The sequence below is a fragment of the Podarcis liolepis genome (assembly GCF_965112155.1).
Source record: "Podarcis liolepis genome assembly, chromosome: 6".
NCBI classification, from domain to species: domain Eukaryota; kingdom Metazoa; phylum Chordata; class Lepidosauria; order Squamata; family Lacertidae; genus Podarcis; species Podarcis liolepis.
In genome coordinates, this window is record NC_139559.1 from 49477285 (window position 1) to 49487660 (window position 10376).

The following is a 10376-nucleotide window of genomic DNA, read 5'->3' on the forward strand; positions in this document are numbered from 1 at the left end:
AAGCACATCTTGTACTAGAGATCAAATGCAGCATTTAACCCTCACTGCTACAGGGGAGATAAGGGGCAGACGGATTTATAAGTGCCAGGACTTGACAATCTTGGCTAAGCTCTGCTACTATCCTTGCAGCTTTGTCTTAATAGGTGGTGCAACTCAGAATTTGAGGGGTGGCACTGTAGGCATTCCCTGTTGAAAGTCTGAGCCTGTCCTGAGGATCTCTTAAGTAGCGAGCTCTCAGCACAGGAGCCAACTCCTAGGCGCTGAGGTCCCTTTGCGCTCCTCCCAAGTTGATGGGCATTGCCATTCAAATGGTGGGCATGTGCTGCATCATGTGATCAATTAGGCGGGGCGGGGCTTACCTGAGCCCCCCACAATATTTTAGTCAAGTTGCCACCCCTGGCTCTCAGGAAGTGTTCCTGTGGTAGAGCACATGCTATGCATGCAAGAGGTCCCTGGTTCAATCGTTGCGAATTCACATTGGGCTGGGAAAACACTTCGTCCTCAAACTCTGAGGAGCCGCTGGGTCTGCATAAAAGGCGGATCTACACGGATCCTCATGGATCCTCCACTTTTTTAAAATTAATTCCAACAAATGCAGTGTCAAATCACACCTAGAAGGCACGCCTACAAACTGGACTATAAAAAACGTGGATCCAACACTTTGCCGCGCTGCAGTACCATAAAAACATGGATCCGAGGCACGGATCCTCATGAATTCATATGATTTTTATATTGAAACAAAATAAAAACACCATGCTACTGTAGACCACATCTTAGTCTGTAGGAGGAACCAAAAAAATCACGCATCCACTGTTTCGTGGTGCCGCAATGGCGCAAAAACATGGTTAAAAAACACGGATCCTCATGAATCCTCATGATTTTTGCACTAGATCAGCCCAAACTCACTTTCAAATTACACATCATGTCCAGGGGCACAACATCCACCACAGAAATCACGGATCCATGGCTTCCTGGCCATACCATGGCACAAAAACGTGGTTTTCAAGAACAGATCCTCATGGATCCTCACACTTTTTGCATTGGACCAACCCAAACTCACTGTCAAATCACACATCATAGCCAGGGGCACAACCTACACCACAAAAAACTCAGATCCACGCCTGCCTGACCACGCCCTGGCCCAAAAACGTGGTTCCGAAGCATGGATCCTCATGAATCCTTATGATTTTTGCACTAGATCAACCCAAAGTCACCATCAGATCAAACATCATGGCCATGGGCACAGCATCCACCACAAAAATCACGGATCCACGGCTTCCTGGCGAAACCGTGGCCCAAAAACGTGGTTTTCAAGAACGGATCTTCATGGATCCTCACGCTTTTTGCATCGGGCCACCCCAAACTCACCATGAAATCACACATCATTCCCAGGGGCACAGCCTGCACCACAAAAATCACGTATCCACGGCTTCCTGACCATACCGTGGCCCAAAAACGTGGTTTTGAAGCACGGATCCTCATGGATCCTCACTCTTTTTGCATTGGGCCACCCCAAACTCACCGTCAAATCACACATCATGTCCAGGGGCACTGCCTGCACCACAGAAAACTCGGATCCACGGCTTCCTGGCCACTCCAAGGCCCAAAAACGTGGTTCCGAAGCACGGATCCTCATGGATCCTCACGCTTTTTGCATTGGGCCACCCCAAACTCACCGTCAAATCACACATCATGTCCAGGGCCACAGCCTGCACCACAAAAAACTCGGATCCACGGCTTCCTGGCCACTCCATGGCCCAAAAACGTGGTTTTAAAGCACGGATCCTCATGGATCCTCACTCTTTTTGCATTGGGCCAACCCAAACTCACTGTCAAATCACACATCATGTCCAGGGGCACTGCCTGCACCACAAAAAACTCGGATCCACGGCTTCCTGGCCAATCCAAGGCCCAAAAACGTGGTTTTAAAGCACGGATCCTCATGGATCCTCACGCTTTTTGCATTGGGCCAACCCAAACTCACTGTCAAATCACACATCATGTCCAGAGGCACAGCCTGCACCACAAAAAACTCGGATCCACGGCTTCCTGGCCACTCCAAGGCCCAAAAACGTGGTTTTGAAGCACGGATCCTCATGGATCCTCACGCTTTTTGCATTGGGCCAACCCAAACTCACCGTCAAATCACACATCATTCCCAGGGGCACAGCCTGCACCACAAAAAACTCGGATCCACGGCTTCCTGACCATACCGTGGCCCAAAAACGTGGTTTTAAAGCACGGATCCTCATGGATCCTCACTCTTTTTGCATTGGGCCAACCGAAACTCACTGTCAAATCACACATCATTCCCAGGAGCACAGCCTGCACCACAGAAAACTCGGATCCACGGCTTCCTGGTCACTCCATGGCCCAAAAACGTGGTTCCGAAGCACGGATCCTCATGGATCCTCACGCTTTTTGCATTGGGCCACCCCAAACTCACCGTCAAATCACACATCATTCCCAGGGGCACAGCCTGCACCACAAAAAAATCGGATCCACGCCTGCCTGGCCACTCCATGGCCCAAAAACGTGGTTTTAAAGCACGGATCCTCATGGATCCTCACTCTTTTTGCATTGGGCCAACCCAAACTCACTGTCAAATCACACATCATTCCCAGGGGCACAGCCTGCACCACAGAAAACTCGGATCCACGGCTTCCTGGTCACTCCATGGCCCAAAAACGTGGTTTTAAAGCACGGATCCTCATGGATCCTCACGCTTTTTGCATTGGGCCACCCCAAACTCACTGTCAAATCACACATCATGTCCAGGGGCACAGCCTGCACCACAAAAAGCTTGGGTCCACTGCTTCCTGACCATACCGTGGCCCAAAAACGTGGTTTTAAAGCACGGATCCTCATGGATCCTCACTCTTTTTGCATTGGGCCAACCGAAACTCACTGTCAAATCACACATCATTCCCAGGAGCACAGCCTGCACCACAGAAAACTCGGATCCACGGCTTCCTGGTCACTCCGTGGCCCAAAAACGTGGTTCCGAAGCACGGATCCTCATGGATCCTCACGCTTTTTGCATTGGGCCACCCCAAACTCACCGTCAAATCACACATCATTCCCAGGGGCACAGCCTGCACCACAAAAAAATCGGATCCACGCCTGCCTGGCCACTCCATGGCCCAAAAACGTGGTTTTAAAGCACGGATCCTCATGGATCCTCACTCTTTTTGCATTGGGCCAACCCAAACTCACTGTCAAATCACACATCATTCCCAGGGGCACAGCCTGCACCACAGAAAACTCGGATCCACGGCTTCCTGGTCACTCCATGGCCCAAAAACGTGGTTTTAAAGCACGGATCCTCATGGATCCTCACGCTTTTTGCATTGGGCCACCCCAAACTCACTGTCAAATCACACATCATGTCCAGGGGCACAGCCTGCACCACAAAAAGCTTGGATCCACTGCTTCCTGACCATACCGTGGCCCAAAAACGTGGTTTTAAAGCACGGATCCTCATGGATCCTCACTCTTTTTGCATTGGGCCAACCGAAACTCACTGTCAAATCACACATCATTCCCAGGAGCACAGCCTGCACCACAGAAAACTCGGATCCACGGCTTCCTGGTCACTCCGTGGCCCAAAAACGTGGTTCCGAAGCACGGATCCTCATGGATCCTCACGCTTTTTGCATTGGGCCACCCCAAACTCACCGTCAAATCACACATCATTCCCAGGGGCACAGCCTGCACCACAAAAAAATCGGATCCACGCCTGCCTGGCCACTCCATGGCCCAAAAACGTGGTTTTAAAGCACGGATCCTCATGGATCCTCACTCTTTTTGCATTGGGCCAACCCAAACTCACTGTCAAATCACACATCATTCCCAGGGGCACAGCCTGCACCACAGAAAACTCGGATCCACGGCTTCCTGGTCACTCCATGGCCCAAAAACGTGGTTTTAAAGCACGGATCCTCATGGATCCTCACGCTTTTTGCATTGGGCCACCCCAAACTCACTGTCAAATCACACGTCATGTCCAGGGGCACAGCCTGCACCACAAAAAGCTTGGATCCACTGCTTCCTGATCATACCGTGGCCCAAAAACGTGGTTTTAAAGCACGGATCCTCATGGATCCTCACTCTTTTTGCATTGGGCCAACCCAAACTCACTGTCAAATCACACATCATGTCCAGGGGCACAGCCTGCACCACAAAAAACTTGGATCCACTGCTTCCTGGCAATGCCATGGCCCAAAAATGTGGTTTTGAAGCACGGATCCTCATGGATCCTCACGCTTTTTGAATTGGGCCAACCCAAACTCACTGTCAAATCACACGTCATAGCCAGGAGCAGAGCCTGCACCATAAAAATTATGGATCCACGGCTTCCTGGAAGCGCCATGGCCCAAAAAGGTAGTTTTGAAGCACGGATCCTCAAGGATCCTCATTCTTTTCGCATTGGGGCTCCCCAAACTCACCATCAAATCACACATCATAGCCACGGGCACAACTCACAAATCATGAGTTGCACTACAAAAATCCCCTTACCTGCACTGTTAATGTCACCACTGCAATATTATTATTAGAGCCAATAGGAGAATATATGACTACCGTATTTTTCGCTCTATAGGACAACTTTTTACCCTCCAAAAATTAAGGGAAATGTGTGTGCGTCCTATGGAGCGAATGCAGGCTCCTTGGCTTCAGTGATAGCAACACGAAGCCTCCGAAGCGCAGAGGGAGCGCTCCCTCCACGCTCCAGAGGCTACGCGTTGCTTTCGCTGAAGCCTGGAGAGCGAGAGGGGTCGGTGCGCACCGACCCCTCTCGCTGTCCAGGCTTCAGGGATAGCCGCCTGAAGCCTTTGGAGCACAGCACAAGTTCCTGCTGATCTCCGAAGGCTTGTGGTAAGCCGCCTGAAGCCTGGAGAACGAGAGGGGTCGGTGCACACCGATCCCTCTTGCTCTCCAGGCTTTGCTTCTCTGGAGAGGCACTGCACAATGTTTCCTCTCTGCACAGCGCCCCTTCAGTGAAGCTGGAGGAGAAATGGAAGGGGCTCCGTTTCTCATCCCGCTTCGCTGAAGGGGCGCTGAGCGGAGAGGGGGAGAATTTTTTTTCCCTTGTTCTCCCCCTCCTATGGTTCGGTGCGTCCTATAGAGTGAAAAATACGGTATATATTGTACCAAGATATGGTTCATTTTCAAGAACAGATCAAATACATGCCAAACTATTAAAGAGGAGAAAAAATATGAAACTGCTTACATACTGTCAACTAATATCCAGATTCAAGAAAGACTGTATGGCAAACATACAGTGAAAATCAGTTATGATGAGTCCATCATAACAGAGTTCTACCTTCTGGGTAAAATTTATAAACTATTACTCAAATATGACACCAAGCCCGAACAAGCAAAACCTTATATGACAAAATGGATGCAAAAATTTTAAGAGCAGTTCACAGTAGAACAGTGAGAACAATTATGAATAAAGGAATAAAATTTACTGCAAATTAAGCCCTAAAACAAAATTGGTACAGTGGAACCTCGGGTTGCAGACATAACCCGTGACTGAGGCACGTCCGCAACCCACAGCATTCGCATCCTGAAGCGCCACGTCTGCACAGGCACTGGTGCAATTTGGCGCTTCTGCGCATATGAAAGACCCAGTTCTCTGAGTGCATGTTCTGGAAGCTGGGCAATAGGGGCAGTACAGGATTCCTTTTGGTGTACTGACCTCCCCGCTGCACCAAGGATTCCCTGCCCGAGCTGCTTCAGGTCATCGCGGATGTTCTCCTGGAGATACCTAGTTTGGTTGTCCTAGGGGATTTTAACATCCATGCCAACATGACCTTACAAGGGGCTGCTTGGGACTTCGTGGAAAGCATGGCCTCCATGGGGCTGTCCCTGAATAAGTTTGGCCCAACTCATAGTCACGGACATGCCTTAGACCTAGTGTTCACCAATAGTGACATGGCTGATATGACACTAGGTAAAAGTGAAACAAAAGAAGTGCCATGGTCAGATCACTTCCTGGTGCAACTGGACTTCTCCGTGACCCTTCTCCTCTGCAGGGAGGTGGGACCAATGTGGATGGTCTGCCCCCACCACTTAATGAATCCAAATGGTTTCCAGAGAGTGGTAGGGGATGCTTTATCCCATGTTGATGGCCTTTCAGCTGATTCCCTGGTGGCCCGCTGGAATGTGGAGTTGACCAGGGCTATCGACTGTCTGGCTCCGAAGCGCCCTCTCCGACTGCATGGAGCCCTGACAGCCCCGTGGTTTTCTTTGGAGCTGCGGGTGAGGAAACAATCGCTGAGACGGCTCGAGTGCCAGTGGCAGAAAACTCATTCAGAATTGGACCGGACACAGGTTAGAGCTCAATGTCGAGCCTACCAAGTGGCGATAGCAACGGCGAAGAAGACTTTCTTCACCGCCTCTATTGCATCTACAGAAAATAGTAGCAGGAGACTCTTTCAGGTGGTTTGCAATTTAATGGAACCACCTTTACCACCGGGGCCTTGTAAAGACCCCAAGACCTCCTGCAACGATTTTTCAAATTTTTATGCAGATAAAGTTGCTCATATTCGGAAGGAGGTAGACACCACCGTGGGAGCAGGGTCGGGGCGAGAGAGTGCTAGAGCCCTGTCTGGTCAAGTTGCATGGAATTAATTTCAATCCGTTACCCCCGAGAATGTGGACAGGTTGCTTGGATGCGTGAAACCAACCACCTGTCTCCTTGATCCTTGCCCATCCTGGCTAATAAAAGCAAGCCGGGAAGGGCTGGGCAATGGGCTTCGTGGGGTGGTGAATGCTTCCCTCTGTGAGGGGGCATTCCCAGACCAGCTGAAAGAGGCGGTCATTAAACCGCTTCTTAAAAAAACATCTTCAGACCCGGCCAGTATGGCCAACTATCGCCCAGCCTCAAATCTTCCATTCTTGGGCAAGGTGATTGAGCGGGTGGTTGCTGAACAACTCCAGGCACGCCTGGAGGATGCAGACCATTTGGATCCCTTCCAATTGGGATTCAGGTCTCCTCATGGGACTGAAACTGCCTTGGTCGCGACAATCGATCATAACATCCTTCTGGACCGTCTAGAGCAGTGTTTCCCAACCGGTGTTCCGCGGCACACTAGTGTGCTGTGAGACGTTGGCTGGTGTGCCGTGGGAGGGAGGCGGGCGAGTCGGGCGGTGAGAGGCGGCGGCGGCGAGGATCCGCGTCGAGCCGGGGGCGGCTCCGCGGTGGTGGTGCCGAGCGGTGGGGCAGCGCGTGCGAAAGGGAGGAGCGCGAGACAGCGGAGGAGGAGGAGGCCGGCATGTCCGGGCAGCAGCAGCAACAACAGCAGCAGCAACTCCCGGCGACGGCTCCTCAAGCCCCGCCGCCGCCCCCTCCTCCGCCCGCTATCGCCGCCACCACCACAACAGCCGCCGCCTCAGTTGCCGCCGTCCCTCAGTCCCTCGCTCTGCTGCCTCCTCCCACCCCCAAAGATTGGAGGTTCCCCGGCAAGGGGGAGGGAAAAAACTTTCACTTTCGTGCGTCCCTCCCGGCGTGACGCTGCACGCTGACGTCACGGGGCTGTAATGGTGGTGTGCCGCGAGATTTTTTTCATTAAACAGGTGTGCCGTTGCCCAAAAAAGGTTGGGAAACACTGGTCTAGAGGAGCTGGGAGCTGAGGGCACTGTTATACAGTGGTTCTGCTCCTTCCTCCTGGGCTGTGTCCAGAAAGTTGTGGTGGGGGATGAGTGTTCAGACTTACTTGTGGGGTGCCTCAGGGTTCCGTCCTCCCCTCCTTGCTTTTTAACATCTACAGGAAGCTGCTGGGAGAGATCATCAGGGGGTTTGGGCTTGGTGTCCATCAATATGCGGATGATACCCAACTCTACCTCTTTTTCAACTCAGAACCAGTGAAGGTGGTGAAGGTCCTGTGTGAGTGCTTGGAGGCGGTTGGAGGATGGATGGCAGCTAGTGGATTGAGGTTGAATCCTGACAATAATGAAGTTCTGTTCTTGGGGGACAGGGGGTGGGCTGGTGTGAAGGATTCCCTGGTCCAGAATGGGGTAACTGTGCCCCTGAAGGGCCAGGTGCACAGCCTGGGAGTCATTTTGGACTCACAGCTGTCCATGGAGGTGCAGGTCAATTCTGTATCCAGGGCAGCTGTCTACCAGCTCCATCTGGTACACAGGCTGAGACCCTACCTGCCCGGAGACTGCCTCACTAGAGTGGTGCATGCTCTTGTTATCTTCCGCTTGGACTACTGCAATGTCCTCTACGTGGGGCTACCTTTAAAGGTGACCCAGAAACTACAACTAATCCAGAACGCAGCAGCTAGTCTGGTGACTGGGAGTGGCCACCAAGACCATATAACACATGTCCTGAAAGACTTACATTGGCTCCCAGTACATTTCTGAGCACAATTCAAAGTGTTGGTGCTGACCTTTAAAGCCCTAAACGGCCTCGATGCAGTATACCTGAAGGGGCATCTCCACGCCCATCACTCTGCCCAGACACTGATGTCCAGCACCAAGGGCCTTCTGGTGGTTCCCTCACTGTGAGAAGCAAAGTGACAAGGAACCAGGCAGAGGGCCTTCTTGGTTGTGGCGCCCGCCCTGTGGAATGTCCTCCCATTAGATGTCAAAGAGATAAACAACTACCTGACATTTAGAAGACATCTGACAACAGCCCTGTTTAGGGACGTTTTTAATGTGTGACTTTTTAATGTATTTTTATTTCATTTTTTGGGAAGCCACCCAGAGTGGCTGGGGAAACCCAGCCAGATGGGCAGGGTACAAATATATTTGTAGTAGTAGTAGTAGTAGTAGTAGTAGTAGTAGTAGTACTTTGTAGGATTTGATAATCTTTATAGGTCTTTTAAATTTCTAATCTATCTATCTATCTATCTATCTATCTATCTATCTATCCCCTCCCCCGTTTCCCTTTCTGTACTTCCTTATCCTTATAAAATTGAATATATATATATTTTTAAAATTTACGGCTCCATATTCATTACCCAACCACCTATGCTGCTCATGGCCAGATCACTTTGGGGCACTGCCATGCTGTAAAAAGATTCTCATGAAGCACAGATCCCCATGGATCCTTATGTTTTTTTATGTTTGGTCACCCTGAAATCACTATCAAATCACACATGATGTATATGACCACAGAACGAACCACAAAAACCACAGAGCACAGCCAAGGAACAAACACTATATTAAATACTTTAATCCTCATGGATCGGCATGATTGTTAAATGGACTCCACCAAATTATATTGTAAGATCACACCAATGTCCATGGAATGACCGAAATACAAACGCTATCTGAAATGGTTCTGCATTAGCAAGAACACTGAAATAAAATGACATTCATATTCATAGCTTCCACTGTGAAGAACTGCACCTGGAAATTTTTGACACTGCTAAACCTCAAGAATGTCCAAGGCAGAGGATTGTGATGATCTTACCTGTGAATGTAAATTATCAAACCAACTAGATGGAGACCACCAAAGTAACCATGAAAAACAATCACCTGTCTTGCGTCAGTTCAGCTACAAATGGTTTTGGGACAAAAGTTGGTTGCTTTGCAGGGGTAGTAATTATAAATGGAGGTTTAACTGCAAGTTTTTTTGAGAACAGATTTTGTCAGTGCAAACTTTGAAATAGGGGGTTTCCAACGTGGTGCCCATGGGAATCATGTTGCCTGCTGACAGCTTTCCTGGAGTCCACCACGTGTTTTTAGAAAAAGAACAGGATTAGTGGTGAATTGTGCCCAGCATGACTTCAGATTGTTCATGGTACATTTGATTGACTACAGGGGCATATGAAGGGGCAGCGGGGTGATGGTGCCCCAGGGTGCCATGCTGGGGGGAGAGTGACAGTAAGGTCGCTGTACTGGCTGCCGCTCTTGCGGCAACTGTACAGGCAGCCCCTCTCGCAGCAACCGTATGGGCCATACGGGCAGCTGCTCTCGCGGCGACTGTACAGGCTGCTGCTCGCGTAGCGTCCGTACAGGCAGCTTCTCTCACGGCGGCCGTACAGGCTGTATGGGCAGCCGCTCTCCTGGCGACCATACGGGCAGCCATGCATGCACAGTCCGTACAGGACATCATCCAGGACTTGTTACCATATTATAGCTGCCACAAAATCTATTGGCATGCCACCAGAACCAGGGAAGCCTTGCCAGTTGCAGCTCACACAGTTGAAGCGAAATAAAAGACAGAAGAGTAGATCGGGAAGAAAGTTCCCCAGACTGCAGGAAAAGATAACAGTAGCTGCAGCATCTGATTCAGTGCAGGCTGCTGAGGGGTTTGACTCCTTAAGATCACCAACTGACTATGAGACACCTGGAAAGCACTCAGCCTCAGATGACCTCCACTCCAAAAGGTGGGAAAGAGGATTTGACAGTGACCAATA